This window comes from Muntiacus reevesi, chromosome 20 (genome assembly GCF_963930625.1).
Source record: "Muntiacus reevesi chromosome 20, mMunRee1.1, whole genome shotgun sequence".
NCBI lineage: Eukaryota > Metazoa > Chordata > Mammalia > Artiodactyla > Cervidae > Muntiacus > Muntiacus reevesi.
This window is the reverse complement of record NC_089268.1, coordinates 1,936,559-1,951,234: the sequence shown is the minus strand read 5'-3', so window position 1 is coordinate 1,951,234 and position 14,676 is coordinate 1,936,559.

The following is a 14,676-nucleotide window of genomic DNA, read 5'->3' as shown; positions in this document are numbered from 1 at the left end:
TTTTATGATTCTTTTTATATGAAATGTGCAGAATAGTGAACTCCATAGATACAGAATGAGGATTAATATTTGACTAGGACTGGGGCTGGAGGCTGGGAAAAAGTTAGGAGTGGCTGCTAATGGGTATAGAGTTTCTTTTAAAAAGAATATAAATGTTCTAAAATTAGTGGCTATCCAATTTTGTGTATATAGTACAAACCATTGATTGTACATATTAATGAGGTAAATTGTACAGAACATGAATTATTTCTCAATAAGCTATTATTAAAATTTCATAAATCACCAGGTTGCTATTAAAAATACATAAATCACCATGCTTCCTACCAAAAGATGATTGGTATTAGCCAAAAATAACAACACAAAAATATAGTTTGTCTGTGGACTTTCTAACCAGCTAACTATACATTTTACAGCCCACCAGAGGACATTAAGTAGTGTATTTGCTAATGAGATGCTCAGTTCTGACCAAATGAGAATGTTTATGTGGTAAAATTAAATGTAATTTAAAATGATTATCTGATTCTAAGTGAGCAAAAACTCTTTTAAAAACCTCATGAAAGCTAAATTCTGAAAACCTAAGAACATCACAGGTATATGTTAATCTAAATACTCACCCAGATAAATTAATTTTTACAGCAATATTAATTATTTTTTTAAATTTATTTTATTTTTTTCCATTTAATTTCATTAGTTGGAGGCTAATTACCTTACAATATTGTAGTGGTTTTTGCCATACATTGATATGAATCAGCCATGGAGTTACATGTGTTCCCCATCCTGAACCCCCCTCCCACCTCCCTCCCCTTCCCATCCCTCTGGGTCATCCCAGTGCACCAGCCCAGAGCACTTGTCTCATGCATCCAACCTGGACTGGCGACCTGTTTCACACTTGATAATATACATGTTTTGATGCTGTTCTCTCAGATCATCCCACCCTCGCCTTCTCCCATAGAGTCCAAAAGTCTGTTCTATACATCTGTGTCTCTTTTTCTGTCTTGCATATAGGGTTATTGTTACCATCTTTCTAAATTCCATATATATGCATTAGTGCACTGTATTGGTGTTTATCTTTCTGGCTTATTTCACTCTCTATAATGGGCTCCAATTTCACCATCTCATTAGAACTGATTCAAATGTATTCTTTTTTAATGGCTGAGTAATATTCCATGGTGTATATGTACCAGAGCTTCCTTATCCATTCTTCTGCTGATGGGCATCTAGGTTGCTTCCATGTCCTGGCTGTTATAAACAGTGCTGCAATGAACATTGGGGTGCACGTGTCTCTTTCAGATCTGGTCTCCTCAGTGTGTATGCCCAGAAGTGGGATTGCTGGGTCATATGGCAGTTCTATTTCCAGTTTTTTAAGGAATCTCCACACTGTTCTCCATAGTGGCTGTACTAGTTTGCATCCCCACCAACAGTGTAAGAGGGTTCCCTTTTCTCCACACCCTCTCCAGCATTTATTGCTTGTAGACTTTTGGATGGCAGCCATTGTGACTGGCGTGTAATGGTACCTCATTAAGGTTTTGATTTGCATTTCTCTGATAATGACGTGCCTCGCTGTTTCTTTTCTTTCTTTCTTTTTTAATTTTTATTTTATATTGGAGCATAGTTGATCCACAATGTTGTATTAGTTTCAAGTGTACAGCAGAGTGATCCAGGTATACACATACGTGCATCTCTTCTTTTTCAATTTTTTTTCCCCATTTAGTAACAGAGTATTGAACAGAGTCCCCTGTGTTATACAGTAAATCCCTGTTGGTTATCTATTTTAAATATAGCAGTGTGTACATGTCAATCCCAAACTCCCATCTAACTGACTTTTAATAAGGGTGTTTTGATGAAATTCTTGTTTGCTTTAATGCACTTTACACATGTTCAAGTTGTCCATTGATACATATTCAAATTAAGCACAGTACTAGATTCACCCCACATATATGTATTTATCTATTGATTGTACATGTGTGTAGACACATGTAAACTAATCTGCAAGCCAACACATTCACAACTGCCTGATGTGCTGTGTGATTGTGTGTGTTAATTTAGAGTGAACCTCAAGGATGTCTCCATGCAAAATGATGTGTGTTATTTTCTCCTCATGCCACGTTCCTATCAATACTTTGGGTTCAATTGCACCCTGAACTGATGTATGTATTCAGCCTTTTCACAGCCAACAGACCCTTCTTCAATCTTCCTTCCCCTTCGTGGTTCATTATAGGTTAACTGACTAGATAAGGGAATGCACTGAACTAGTGTTAGTGGCAGATAACAGCTTAAAATACTACTCCTCTCAGATAGTAACTGATTTTTAAAAATAATAGCTTTTAGGCACTTAATTTAAAAAAAAACCTTTGTGGATATTTTGCATAACAATGCAGGTGTAATTTAAAAAGAAATTGTTAATATCATTGCAATTTCTGTGTTTCTTAAATTATGTTACTTCTATCAATGCTCAGGAATAGGGTAGATTATTTCCAGAAAGATAAAATTTTTTTTTTCAAGATTCTCCTTGGAAATTTAAACTATTTTACCCATTCTTTGCATGACAGTTGATGGTGAGCTGAACTCAGCAAGGTAAACAGAAGTGAAGCCAGAATAAATAAGACTGATAGGATCAAAATGGTAATGCAGTCTTTTTTATATTTACAATAAAAATTTATCTCTCAGAAATTCACTTACCTTGGAAAACTTGACAGTTGACACTAAAGCAATAAGAGAAATATGAATAAAAGGTAATTATATATATATATATATATATATATATATATATATATTCTAAAAAGCTCTTTGTTGGGTGCATAGATATTTACAATTGTTATGTCTTCCTCTTGGATTGATCCCTTGATCATTAGGGGGCAAAGACAGCCTCTTCAATAAATGGTGCTGGGAAAACGGGACAGCTACATATAAAAGAAAGAAATTAGAACACTTCCTAACACCATACACAAAGAAAAACTCAAAATGGATTAAAGGCCTAAATGTAAGATCAGAAACTATAAAACTCTTAGAGGAAAACACAGGCAGAACACTCTATGATGCAAATCAAAGCAAGATCATCTATGACCCACCTTCTAGAGTAATGGAAATAAAAACAAAAGTAAACAAGCGGGATCTGATTAAACTTAAAATTTTTTTACAGCAAAGCAAACTATAAGCAAGGTGAAAAAACAACCCTCAGAATGGGAGAAAACAATAGCAAATTAAGCAACTGAAAAAGGGCTAATTTACAAAATATACAAGCAGTTCATACAACTCAAGGCCAGAAAAGCAAACAGCCAAATCAGAAAGTGGGAAAAAGACCTAAACAGACATTTCTCCAAAGAAGACATACAGATGGCTAACAAACACATGCTCAACATAGCTCATTATTAGAGAACTGTAAATAAAAACCAAAGTGAGCTATTACCTCATATTGGTCAGAATGGCTATCATCAAAACGTCTACAAACAATAAATGCTGGAGAGGGTGTGGAGAAAAGGGAGCGCTCTTGTACTGTTGGTGGGAATGTAAATTGATACAGACACTATTGAAGATGGTATGGAGATTCCTTAAAAAACTAGGAATAAAACCACCATGTGACCCAGCAATCCCACTCCTAGGCATATACCCTGAGGAAACCAGGGTTGAAAAAGACACTGGTTTCCCAGTGTATCCCATCGTTCATTGCAGCACTATTTATAATAGCTAGAACATGGAAGCACTGACAAATGAATGGATAAAGAAGCAGTGGCACATAAACAAAATGGAATATTCAGTTCAGTTCAGTTCAGTCGCTCAGTCATGTCCGACTCTTTGCGACCCCATGAATCACAGCATGCCAGGCCTCCCTGTCCATCACCAACTCCCGGGGTTTACTCAAACTCATGCCCATTGAGTCAGTGATGCCATCCAGCCATCTCATCCTCTGTCGTCCCCTTCTCCTCCTGCCCCCAATCTTTCCCAGCATCAGGGTCTTTTCCAATGAGTCAACTCTTCGCATGAGGTGGCCAAAGTACTGGAATTTCAGCTTCAGCATCAGTCCTTCCAAAGAACACCCAGGACTGATCTCCTTTAGGATGGACTGGTTGGATCTCCTTGCAGTCCAAGGGACTCTCAAGAGTCTTCTCCAACAAATGGAATGTTACTCAGCCATAAAAGAAATGCGTTTGAGTCAGTTCTGATGAGGTGGATGAACCTAGAACCTATTATACGAGTAAAGTGAGTCAGAAAAAGAAAGATAAATATCATATTCTAATGCATATATATGGAATCTAGGAAAATGGTACTGAAGAAATTATTTGCAGGGCAGCAATGGAGAAACAGACGTAGAGAACAGATGTATGGACATGGGGAGAGGGGAGAAGAGGGTGCGATGTATGAAAAGAGTAACTTGGAAACTTACATGACCATGTGTAAAATAGATAGCCAACGGGAATTTGCTGCATGGCTCAGAAAACTCAAACAGGAGCTCTGTATCAACCTAGAGGGGTGGGGTGGGGAGGGAGATGGGAGGGAGGGAGATTCAAAAGGGAGGGTGTATATGTATACCTATGGCTGATTCGGGTTGAGGTTTGACAGAAAACAACAAAATTCTGTAAAGCAGTTATCCTTCTACAAAAAAAAATAAATTAAAAAAATCTCTTTGTTATCAAAAGAAATACTAATGTGAAATGTCACTTTTTAAAAATTAAATTTTAAGAGTCAGATGCCTTTAATATTTCTCTTATTCTTGTTCTATATAGCATGTGAAGAGATCACAGCCACAAGAGGTGTTTTGGGGTGATCCACTCCTGGCAAGAACTGAGGGACCATCAAAGAGGAAGAAGCCAAGGCCTGATATAGGAGAGGACAGCATCTCATTTCCCATTTCAGGAAGTCAGGGTTTCAGATCAAGCTTGTGTTGAGAATGGGAAAGGGGTGAGAATTAAATTTAATATAGTTTTAAACTTTCAAACTAAACTTTAATATGTAATACTGGCCAGCAAATTACAGGATGCATGGGGAATTTTAACTGATAAGGAAAGGAAATTGCAAGTAAAGTATCTGAAGACAGTGTAGGAAAATTTAAAACATAATTAAAAACATTTCATGCTATACTTCATTTATTGAGACAGAGCCACTGCATAAAATGAGCTTCCCAGGTGGCTCAGCAGTAAGTAATCCACTTGACAATGCAAGAGTCACAGGGATTGATGCCAGGTCGATCCTGGGTTGGGGAGATCCCCTGCAGAAGGAAATGGTGATGCTCTCAAGTGTTCTTGCCTGGGAAATCGCATGGACGGAGGAGCCTGGTGGGCTGCAGAGGTCATGAAGAGTTGGGCACGACTGAGTGACTGGGCACACATGTGTGTACTACATAAAGCGCTATACTCACACACAGACACACGGACTTGCGTACACATGTGTACACCTTAATGTAAGACCCAAACGTCAGGTCTCTGTTCCGGAGAGGAGCTCCCGCGACTCAATAACAGTCCAGCAGATGCAATATGCAAGAGGCTTTATTGTCGGTTTGCGCAAGCCGGGCGACTCTAGTCTCCTCGGAGGCAGAGTCGCACCGTATAGCAGTGTAAGCTGACTTTTATAAGCAGAAGTCACATTGTCAGCACATCCAGTACAGTGAATGAATAACATAATGTACACCGTTGGCACATCCAGTACAGTGAATGAATAACATAATGTACACCGTTGGCACATCCAGTACAGTGAATGAATAACATAAAAGTAACATAATGTGTATCATATGGTGTCATCTTATCTGTGAGTACAGGTGCTTGACGTCAGTTGGTTCCGGAAAACAGCAGGCTTGTTTGTGCAGTTATTGGGAAACCTATAGACGTTCCGTTTACATTTCTCTATCCTTATTTTGCAAACGGAAAATTCTGCGCAAGTGGAAAATTTACACAGGCCAGGGAATTTCATGGTGTTTTTCAGATTCTTTCACTTAACACACACATAAACACTTGAAAACAAAACAACACACACCAGCTATGAAGCGATGAAGTACATTTTGTCTCAACATTGATACAGCATGATGAGATACTGTTTATAGAAGAAAGCCGTAGAATGAGGTAAAGAGTACATTACCACTATGCCAAGTTAAAGCACACATGAAATGATTCAACTGTGTGTAAACGTGTGTACACGCAGGTATATTTGAAAAAGACTGGGTGCCTAGACACCAATTTCATAATGATGATTTTCCTCTGGGAGTGAAGAAATTGGAATTAGAGTGGACAAATGAACTATGGATTTATTTGCAATATATTAATTTTTAATATGACACTTCAGTATGTTACTCATGTGATTTTAAAAGTATATGTGTATTTTAAAAACACATGAAAGTATGCCAAAATAGTAACAGTAGTTAAACCCCTATGGCATGAAAATAAATGATTGAATTTTCATTTAGTTTAATATTTTGCAAAAGAATCATCATAAATGGCTGATGGCTGAAAGAAAGGAAGAAATAAATTTTAAATACATCTAGTTCAAATGATAATATGCAATGAATTTTTTCTTTTTTAATTTATTTTTAATTGAGTGATATTTGCTCTATAATATAGTGTTGGTTTCTGCAAAATGTTAACGTGAATAGGTATGGGAGTGAGGTGGGAGGGAGGGGATATAGGCACACCTATGGCAATAGATTTTGTTATCCACGGGCAAATTTCACTCTGACATGTGCTGCTATTTGACTTCAATGCAGAGTGGGATTGTGAAATGGTTTCTGATGTGGGGAGCTGTCCTCTTGCACAGAGCTCTCTGCTCTTCCTCTGTGATGTGTTTCCCAGGCACCATACCCATGATATTTCCTCCAAGAATCCCTCATTCAGCCAGGATTTTCTTTACATCTCCATCCAAAAAGAGCACCCATACTGCTCCATAATATGTTTACAGCTAGCTGTATTTTCTCCTATTTTGTCTCACACCATTTGGTCCTATGGATAATATTTTATTTATTTTGTTTCCCAGTCTCTAAAGAGCAAGCCCAAGATGACAGAGACTTCCTTGCTATATTCCATGTCTGGAAAATTGTGTGGATCATATAGATATGCAATAAATATTTTAAAATAAATTGTGATTGCTTTTTACTCCTGAAGACTCACACATAAAATCCCTTAATATGTCAGTTTGGTGTCACTATCCCTTTCTGTATTTAACTTAAATATCTAATCCCTAGGCCTAAAATCATCCACCAATAAACTTACTGTGAGAATTATTCCTGTAAAATTTTTCTGGATGTTGCCCTAGCTTCTTAAAATTGTTTCTTGCTTTTGACCTGGCAATCAGTCAAGCCTTCCAAATGTTTATATCTAGCATTTGAGATGGCTTCCTATGCAGGAAAAAATTAAGGATGGACCCCCATTTCTTTCTTTTTTTTTAATTTTATTGGATTGTAGTTGATAGACTGTGTTTTGTTAGATTCAGACGTAAAGTGATTCAGTTACACATATAGATATCTTCATCTTTTTCAAATTCTTTTCTCATGTAGATTATCACAAAATATTGAGTAGGGTTCCCTATACTCAACAATAGGTCCTTGCTGGTTATCTATCTTATATATATTTGTGTGTGTGTGTGTGTGCATATTCATCCCAAGCTCCTGACTTTTCCTTACCCACTTTGCTAACCATAAGTTTATTTTTGATATCTGTAAGTCTGTTTCTGCTTTGTAAATAATGCCATTTTACTGAAACATCGATGGATTCTCATTTCTTTTAAAATATAAACTCAGGCAACAGCAGTGATTCCAGGAAAGGGTCCTCATCCACCGTGGGGACACAGACACACCACTTTCCAGTCAGCTTGCAGAATTCAGGGTAACATTGAGGCAGAGGTGAAGAACAACAGCGGCTTCCCATAAGAATAGGACTTAACCTCATTTACTGGAGCAGGAAAAATTGCAGATGCTCTTGTTATTAAGCATCTCAGATTATCCACATGTGACCAGAGCACCATTTTTATTAGGAACTCAATTTTAGACGAAGGTGGAAGCTCTCCACATTTTCACTATTATCAAAACTGGCTCCAACCTTAGGAAATCTCATGTGGTGAACGTAACTCCAACTGTAGTCATGGGCAACAGAGTTAGATCCATTTGAACATGGAACAAAGATGGCTTAACTGCCAATTCTTCAAAACTTTCTTCAAACTGTTACAGGAAACATGTTACTTGGAAACATGGAATATAACTGACAGAGGCACAGCAGTAATTCTGTTCCTCTGCTACAATTTTAAGCCTGAGATACCATTTTCCAATAGCTTTATCAAAGATGTTGCAATCAAAAACTTTCTCCTAGTGGCTAGAAGATAAGATGACTATTATTTCTGACAAACACAAGATTGGTTAAGTTCTGATGTTATCCAGTTGCACTTTGTCACAAGCAAATAAGCAAGCAAACAGCTCCACTTTCCCCTAACAATAACCAAATAACACAAACAGTTCACAGTATTTCAGTTATTTTTTTTTCCAGGGTGCACAAATAAAACATGCTGGTTCAACTTTGCTTTCTGGTTCAGTTTGTATTACAAAATGTATTTTTTACCATTTTCCAATTAAATTGTAACAAAGTCTTTTAAGCATTTTTTATTTTTACATTTTATGACTTAGAGCAAACACAGTGTAAATAGACATATGTACACAACTGGGAAAAATGGAAACGTTTCAAACTTTAAATGTTCCTCTGTCATATCCTGGAGCTTTCTGCTCTCTTTTGCCTCCAAGGGAAGATTTCAAGTGTTCCAGCAGCTTCGGGTTTATCTGTGTAGGGTTAGGAGAAGGCAAAGAAATAGATGAGGCTTGTTAAGAGCAAAACTGAATCAATCCATTAATTTGTTTTTCAAAGTAACCAAAGATCACCTGGTAGATTAGTGGTCTGAGATTGGAAATGGGTCTTGTTACATATGGAGAATGCGGGACTGAAAAAGAATGGGTGCAGAATCATACAAATGTGTTGAGAGTAAAGTTATTACTGGAAAGATTCAAGATCATATATATTTTATAACACACCACAATTGATAACCCAAGTTGATAACCCAAGTTGATAAGTTGATAACCCAAGTCGCTGTCTTAAATTATATATGTAATGCATATATATGTGATTATATTTATAAGGTGGCTTAGTTATTATGCAACAGAGTTATGTTACAGTCTATGGCAACCCACTGCAGTGTTCTTGCCTGGAGAATCCCAGGGATGGGGGAGCCTGGTGGACTGCTGTTTATGGGGTCACACAGAGTCGGACATGGCTGCAGCGACTTAGTAGCAGCAGCAGCAGCAGGGGCAGTCTATTTTCTTTACATATGATCGATAATTCTAGATGTCACAGCATACCTTGTGACATAGATCCTCCACAGCCATCTTACTAGCTGCACATTGGAGTAAAACAAGAGTTCAGATATATAATATAAGGTTTTTTTCCTACCAAAGAGAATTTGCAGGGAGCAGCTAGAATTTGATGAAACAAAGTTGCATGATTAGATAGATTCCCTGAAACCATCTAGACTAGAATGTTAAAACCACTTTTAAGATTTAATCTTCTTTGCTTTACTTGTCACATGATCAGCTATGAGGAACCTGGTCTGAATAATTTCATTAATTTTTCACAATGACTACAGTGTGACTAACGAGGTCACTTATGCCCACATCTTGCCAAACTTCGCCAATGGTTAATGCCAGATTTTCAATATCTGACATAAAGAATGATATTGACATCATAAAGAATGATATTGAAATGTCTGGACAATTGAAGGCCACAGAGGAAAGCCATTTTTAAAACTTATTTTAGAGCAAGTTAGCTAGTTGTCTGGGTTTCCCTGGTAGCTTAGCTGGTAAAGAATCTGCCTGCAATATGGGCAACCTGGGTCAGTCTCTGGATTGGGAAGATCCCTGGAGAAGGCAATGGCTACTCACTCTAGTATTCTTGCCTGGAGAATTCCATGGACAGAGGAGCCTGGTGGGCTGCAGTCTGTGGGGCCACAGAGTCGGTCATGACTGAGCAGCTAAGCACAGAACAGCTACTCACAATTATCTTTAAACCTTGATACAACTTTGTTATGTGCAAAGTAACTTATCAAATGTAAATTTTAAATTAAATGCAGATTAACTGCAGAACACTAACAAATTTACAAAAGCTTGCATAATACAACTTTTAGCTATTGAATAAATTCTATTTCATTCTTTGTTGTTGTTCAGTCACTGAACAACTGTCCAATCCAACTCTTTTCCATCCCATGGACCAGCATGCCAGGCTTCCCTGTCCTTCACTATTTCATAATAGTCTACTTAATATTTATGTTTTTAATTTGATTGTATTTTCTGTTGCTACTGCAACACAATACCACAAATTTATTGGCTTAAATCAACACAAATTTATTATTTTACAGTTTTTTATAGAATGCTGGAGTGGGTAGCTGTTCCCTTCTTCAGGGGATCTCCCCAGCCCAGGGATCAAACCAAGGTGGCAGCGGGGCTGTATTCCCTTTTGGAGGCTCAAGGGAAGAATCCATTTCCTTAACTTACTCAGTTCTTAGAGGCCGCCTGCATTCTCCTCATACCCTCCCTCTATCTTCAAAGACAGCTGCAGGGGTCAAACCCTCTACTCTCATTACTCCTGCCTCTCCTTCAGCTCCCCACACTCACATCAAAGGCCCCTGTGATCACACTGAGTCCATTCAGAAACCCAGGATCATCCTTCTGTCTTAAAATCAGCAAATTAGCAAGCTTAATTCCATCTGCCACCTTAATTCTCCTTTTCTTTGTAACTTAGTCATAAATTCTGAGAATGGGATGTAGTTATCTTTAAAAACCATTATTCTATTAACCACACTGCTAGCCTTCAAATTTTCTTGTCATATTCAAAATTTGTACTGCACTTTTTCTGCCGAAGAAAATGCCCCTGTGAGCAATTGCATTACATGCTTTAACCAGATTATTACATATTTGATAGCATTTATGAATTATTGTGACTTGTCATTTATTAATTTAGAGGCTCTAATTATTTTGTCACTATTATGGAACACATTGTTTATTAACTATATCTCATCATATAATTCAATTCAATTATGTTGCACAAGATTGTAATTTACATTCAGAAAAGATAAGTAAACAACACAAAGGCATTTAGGTAGGTGCTAAAACTTTCATAAACATTACAATTAAGGTTACATAGAGAATTTAAAATCTGAGATTTATGTAATTATTTCTCAAAGTTTTTTGACTTTAAAATAGTTCATCATATACTATTGCACTGCTCCATGAGATAAGACAGAAATTAGAATGTGTATAAATGATTTGACCGAAGAGCTAAAAGAAGAATCTAGGAGACTGGAATGCCAATCAGAAAGCGTCAAGTGAAACACAGAAAGTAACACAACTGGAGAATGCACTCCTAGTAAATTTCCTGTGGCTTCATTAGCTAGGGAGAGCTAATTAGCTCTGAGTCAGAGATTGCACAGTTGTTATCGTTGTTGTTCATGTCTGACTCTTTGTGATCCCATGGACTCTTTGTGACCCCATGGACTGCAGGAAGCCAGACTCCTTCCACCACTGTCTCCCAAAGTTTGTATAAAGAATGGATAGCTTGGTATAGTAAAATTTAGCAGTACATTTATTTATCAGCAATTATGAAAAAACAAATGTGTCTTTCAAAAAAGAAAGCTTTGCTAGCTGGAAAAAAAAGAAAAAAGGAACTAGAAAAAGAGAAAGGGGAAATAAAGAAAGAAAGGAAAGGAAAGCAAAAGAATAAAAGGAAGGAAAGGAAGAAATTGTATGTTTCAAATACTAAAAGTAGCTGTAAGTTGAAAATACTGCCAAATCTGATTAAGTAGAATGCATTTTTTAATCACAGCACTGGTAAATTAGGCATGGTGTGTGTCTTATTGCAAAGCACTAAGTTTGTTATTATAGTGGTATACTCCTGCTGCTTTACTTATCAAACCAGAAAATCTATCATACAGAGTCCATTTTTCAATCAAGTCTAAATCTTTTCTCTTACATCACCAGACATGTCCATGTTAATGCAATTCCTCTAGGCAAAGCTAACCAGCTAGAAATACAGAATCCAAGGCAGAAAGAAATAACCTTGGAATGAATATATTCTCTTGGGCAATAAAAGATGCTTATTTACAGTTAAATACAAAAGAAGTCTATTTATATAGACTGAAAACTTCAAACCACAGGTGCTTCTAGGAACAATTTTGAATACTAATTAAATTAGGCAGTTTAAATAATATTTGGTTTCAAATCCTTTCCCAAGTCTTACAAGGTCTCACTGATGTTTATATGTCAGCAGGGTTGACTTTAACTCAAAATGTTAGGTACTCATGTTTTGAATAGCTGTTATTTGGTAATTTTGAAGTTACATATTTTAATTTTCATCAATCTAAGTTTTACATAACCTTACTCAGAAAAAAAAACCAATGATAAGCCATTAATTTATCTTTAGAATAAATTGACACAGAACTCAAAATCTTTTGTTGTTATTGTTGTCATTTCCCCAAAGTTAATGAAGAAACAATTCACATGGAACTTCAGTCAGTGAGCCAGAAACATATATAAACAGTTTTTCCTCCTATGTGCAAAGATAACATCTTAAACAGTCATAGACACAATCATTTTTTCCTTAGAAGAATTCCTTTTCCCAATGTAAACAAAGCTACATACCTGAGAAAGACAGGGAGAATTTTGAGTGAACGTTAAAATGCTCATGTAATCTTGTAACAGAAAGATTGAAATTTCAGCAACAATAAATAAACATATTTCTTATATTTTTACAAAACAGTTGATTAAAATATCTCAAGATTTGAGTGTTGTTATTGTTTATTGGCTTTAGAAATATAAGAAAGAACATAAGCACATGCAGAGGAAATAATAATTCCTGGCTTCTGGCCACATATTTCACTTTCCCCCAAAATAATGGATGAAAATATACATGACTATCCACATATCTGATGAGAGAAAAAAGCTGTGAAGTGCTCAGTACTCAGTGGTTGAAAAACTTCATTGTATAACCAGGGAACATTCATAAATATATCTGTTAACCACTAAAAATTTTATAATTTTGAACATTTTTTTCAAAGTTCAGTAAGTAATAGGGAAAAAAGTAATAGATATTCACTACATAGGTTTATACAGAAAAATGTAAAAATTAATCCTGTACACTAATCTCACAATGGTGGGGCATTCTTTCTTTTTCTATTTTCTACATAGCATATATTTATATTAACTTAATTGATGCATGCAATTCACATAAAATAAAAATCAACAGATTTTTACTACATAGAGATTAATGCATTCTGCTAAATGTATGTGTATGCCCACATAGCGATCACCCTGATCAAGATGTGAAACATTTTCCCTACCCTCAGATTTCCCCAAGCCTCTTTCCCGTCCATGTCCTTCCATCCTCAATGCCAGGAGCCAATGATCTGACTTTTACTATCACAGCTTGGTTCTGATTATTCTGAAGTTTCAGGTAAATGAAATGACATAGTACATATTCTTCTGTGGCTGGATTCTTTCACTCAGAACTATGCTTTTGACGTTCATGTTTGTTGTTGCTTGCATCAGTAGTTTGTTGATTCTTATTATCAAGTCATGTATCACTAGACCACGGTGTGTCTGCCCATTCTTCCAGTAATAGGTATTTGAGTCTTTCCATTTTAAAATCTTGTTATAAAGCTACTGTAAATATTTTTTTACAACTCTTCAAGCAGACATTTTTTTATTTCTCTTTGGGTTAAAAACTGGGAATAAACTTTCTGTGCTGTCTGGTAAGTTTATGATTAACTTTATAAAACATTGGTAATCTGTTCAAAATTACTGCACAACTTTATAATCTTGACAGGAATTTACAGGCATTCCACTGACTCCCAATCTTAACCAACTTTTGGTATTGTCAGGTTTTTTTGTTTGTTTTTTTTTTTTAGCCACTCTATTGGATGTGGAATGATATGTTACTGTGATTTTAATTTGTAATTTCCTCATGACAAATGATGTTCAACATTCTTTCACTTTATTTTGATCATTTGAATATCATATCTCTAACTGTCTGGTGAAATCTTTACCTCTTTTTATTTGGCTTTTTTAATTGGGTTTTTATTATTGAGTGCTTTGCATATACTGTTTAAATTTCTTGCAAATATTTTCTACAAGTTTGTGCCTTTTTTAAAAATTCTTTTTGAAACAGCAAGTTTTTAACTTTTGCAAAGTTGAACTTACAAATTTTTAAAAATTATTGGTACTTTTGGGGTCTAAGAAATCCTTGTTGCTGTTGTTTAGTCACTAAGTTGTGTTTGACATTTTTGTGACCCCATGGACTGTAGCCCACCAGGCTCCTCTCTTGATAGGATTTCCTAGGCAAGAATATGGAGTGGGTTGTCATTTCCTTCTCCAGGGGATCTTCCCCACCCAGGGTCAAACTCATGTCTCCTGCATTGGCAGGCAGGTTTTTTTTAACACAGAATCCCCAGGGAAGCTCGAGAAATCCTTGCCTACATCCAAATTTAAAAAGCTATCTCATAATTTGCTCTAGAAAATTTGTCTTTCACCTTTATGCCTATAATATATCATTCAACAAGTTTAATGTATGTCTGTGTTAGAAGTCACCTCATTTTTCTCTTTAAGTGATTAACCAGATACATCAGCTTTAGTTATTAAAAAGTCTGTATTTTCCCTTTCAATTGACCTTACTG